We start from the raw sequence: 3,911 nt of genomic DNA, 5'->3' as shown, positions 1-3,911 counted from the left end.
ACTCTCTCCCTCCCTCAGCCCGCAGCGTCTATCTTCCTCCTTGGGCCGGCTTCCTCTTCCCCTCCTCCCTCTTCGGGTTGCCGGCCGATCCCTTTTGCTCCTCCCTCGCTGAGAGGTCCATTTTGCCGCCCTCCTCTCAATTCAAATAATTTTTCGGATAGAAAATGATTTCAAATGAAAAAATTGTCAAGAACAAAGTTGTATAACTTATCAAGATCTATAACTTTTGTTCTGATCATTTTACTATAAGACTTTGTTTTAATAATTTGAATTTGAACTTCATATTATGACAACTTCAGACAATATTTTCAAATACTAAATGATCTCAACTGAAAATGTCATCAACAACAAAGTTATATAACTCATCAATATTTGCAACTTTTGTTTTGGTCGTTTTGTTATATGACTTTGTTTCAATAATTTGAATTTGGTTGGAGGGAGTTGGTGATGGGGAATGGGAGTTTATAAAATCTGGGAGTTTAGGTCCGTAGTTTGGTTGGAAGACTTGGGAATTCGAGGGGGTTTGGGATGGGGAATTAAGTGGTCTAATTCCCACCAATCTCTTATCTGGGGAGGCCTGTTAATTCGTGAGACTTGGAGGGAATTCGATGTGAATCCAAACAAAGGATGGGGATTTAAAAAAGTAACTCCCATGACCAATCCCACCATCAACTCCCTCTTTCAAACTCCCATTCCTCTTCCCTTTTCTTGCCAAATAGGCCGTTACATTCTTCATACTTCATTCATCAAATCCTATGGCTCATATCGTCTGCATCAAATCCAATGGTTAAGATCACGTGCACGGTCCACCTTCCCTGCATGTGATTGCCCTGCCTACGCACACAAATCACGTCCAGCCCTCCTGCACACGATCTCCTGAGCCGAAAATCACGCCTCTCACATCGCTCCTCTCCCCACGCCGCCACGCGCTCTCCTTCCCGCAAACCGCGGTTCCCAGATCGCTCCGCTTCCCCTCGCCCAACCGGCGGCAGTCTGGATGAGCTCCTCGCCGTGCTCGACTCGCCGTCGCTCGACGACCTCGCGGTGTACGCGTCCAACATGGCGACCACCGCGCTAGCTGACAGGTCGGCATCGGGTGGACCGCGCGTCGCGTTCACGTCCGGCGTGTGGTGCGACGCCGCGCTCCCGCTGATCAAGCACGCCTACCGCGACGCCGTCCTCGGCAGGTACAACCGTACAATGCCGAGGCCATCACCGTCGACTTCGAGAACAAGGTTAGTATCTACCATTACTAATCTGCACGATGAATCAATGAAATCAGATCCAGATGCCAATTCAGGGCGATGCGAATCATAATTTTAAATTTTTTGACACTGTTCTTGATTTGGTTGGGGTTTCTTGAAGGCCGGGAAAGCAAGAAAGCAGATCAACGAGTGGACGCGGCAGGTGACGAGGGGCCTCATCAACTCTGTCCTGCCGCCGGGATCCATCGGCCTGACGACGGCCATCGTGCTCGGCAACGCCATCTACCAAGAAGAAGCCGTTCTACCGCCTCGACGTCGTCCACGACGTGCCGTACATGTTGTCGAGCAACTCCAAACAGTACGTCGCCGTGCAAGACGGGTTCAAGGTGCTCAAGCTCCACTACAGCGCGCCGAATCTCCATAACAAGCCCACGCAAGCGCGGCCGCGGTGGCAGCAACGACGACGACCTCACGAAGTACGCCATGGTCATCTTCCTCCCCGACGTGCGCGACGGGCTGCGTGGCCTCGTGGAGAAGATGGCGTCGCGTCCGAATCGGTGTGGGTCGGCGAGTTCATGGTGCCCAAGTTCAAGGTGTCCTTCGCCGACAGCGTCGTCGGAATCCTTGGGCAGCTGGGGCTCCGGCTGCCGTTCTCACCTTAGCTCGCCGACCTGCTCGTCATGGTGGAGGACGACGGCTCTGGCTTGCCGTTGTTTGTGAGCCAAAGTCATCCACAAGGCGGTGATCGAGGTGAATGCGGAAGGAAGTAAAGCTGCTGCCGTTACCATGGCGATGGGGAGAATTGGGTGTTCAGGGATGAAGCGGCCGCTGCCTCCGCCGCTGGTGGACTTCGTCGCCGACCATCCGTACTTGATGGTATCAAGTGAAGTCTCAAATGATTAATACATGATTATGCTTTGAAGGGCTTTGGGCTTAAGCAAAACATGTTGGATCACTAATTGTCACTCTTCTCAAATTGATCAAATAGTACTGCCCATCTCGAACTATGTATATTCTACTCTCCATATCTGCCTACTCTTTGTGATCACATAGTATAGTGTCTGATCTATCTGGTATGGTTTGAACAGCAATATATTGGAATGGTACGCGGCATAACTCATTAAATATTCTGGAATTTGTGCCGGAAAGATCGATCCAGTCACTCCTTAGAAGGCGTTATGCATATGTTTGATGAGTTAACCAATAACAACTTGATTAAATCCATTTGTTTACCAGGTGGAATTACACTGAACAAATTTTATTGCACTAAATAGATCATTTGGCTGTATTCCTTGATAAAATTTGCAGGAAATCTAGAAAAAAATGGGAACAGAAGAACACAGCTAATCTTTTTTTTGGCTAAACCTGTTGATGAGTGATTATTACTATTTTGCTTATGTGACATGATATTTAAATTGTTCAATAAATTTCTACGTAATCTGTCCGTTTTCATCCTTTGCCAAACAGTATTTTCATTTAGCTCGCTTCAGGTTTCTTTTATTTATCAATGGTTTTGGCATTGGATATCAAACAGGTGCACTGTTTTCTATTAAACATATGGCTGCCAGAAGAATTGAATCTAGCCTTCTAGTGCTGAAGCTGTTGATCTACAAATTAAAATCACTACACCTGGAACAGGGGAAATCAAATATTTTTTCGGTTAATTGAGCCGAAAAGAATTTCTCGATGCTTCTTTGAATAATGTTCAATAGTTGCTGCACCGAGTGCTTGATTGTTTTTAATTATTTTAATACTTCATATTTTTATTATTTTCAGCTTGGCTAAATTATGGTCTCTAATCTTTGTGAGCAGCTCTATGGAGGGCCATGGCGATTTGCCAGAGCAGCATGGCACTATCTAGGTAATAGTGGCTGTTACAAGGTAACCATCTTTTTTCCCCCTTCACTTTGACAGATGCAGTCACAGAGATGGAGTCTTGCACCGAGTAGAGGTGTTGTAAACAAAAGTGGCTGGAAGGCAAGAAAAGAAGATTAGAAAGATGCTTGACTCGAATAGCCTTGTGAAAATCTTACATGCTGATACATAGGAGGCGGCGAAAATGAGATACAAGTGTGAAAATACGGTTGGAATGGTGGACTCCATCTCTTGAATTTGTTCATCCAATTGATATACATGGCCTTGTTATGCAGCTTTGGTGAAATTTGACAGATTCGTATTATATGTAACTAAATATTGCTATTTGTGACATTCCTATGAAATGACCCGTATCCACATACTATCATCAAACTGTATGAGTCATGGGTTGAATCACTGTAATTGTTTTGAATGATCATATAGGATTGCTTAAAAATGGTGTGCTGCCAAACATGCCACATGGTAATCTAATGTTCGTGCACGGTTCGTGACCCACTTGTTCGGACGTATGACACGTATGACCATTCCAGGTTTATATGTGTAGTATTTGGTTTGGTGCAACTAATGTGGGTGGAGACCTAACTTGTGACGTCGTGTCGTTTGGGTGTAATCTTGTTAGTTTTGTGCGTGTCAGCTTGGTGCGACGTTGGTGAATACCTCTCTACCTTTTAAATCATAAATATATCTCATTTAATATTTGATTGGCAAAAGATATATCATACATGGTCTTTTGAGTATTTTATTTGTATTACTAAATATTATCGTAGCGTTAGCACGGGTATATTACTAGTTCCATATTTCTTTTCGGTTGAGTTAATTTTCTTCCATAAT

General features: G+C 44.9%; 1 pseudogene; it reads left to right on the top strand.

Annotated features, from left to right (window-relative positions):
- The first annotated feature begins 1,059 nt into the window (after positions 1–1,059).
- LOC9269441 (putative serpin-Z8) lies at positions 1,060–3,439 on the top strand (annotated as a pseudogene).
- Positions 3,440–3,911: the final 472 nt, after the last annotated feature.

Source organism: Oryza sativa, chromosome 11 (genome assembly GCF_034140825.1).
Source record: "Oryza sativa Japonica Group chromosome 11, ASM3414082v1".
Classification (NCBI taxonomy): domain Eukaryota; kingdom Viridiplantae; phylum Streptophyta; class Magnoliopsida; order Poales; family Poaceae; genus Oryza; species Oryza sativa.
Note: the sequence above shows the minus strand (reverse complement) of the source record. Positions and strands in the feature narration are given on the sequence as shown.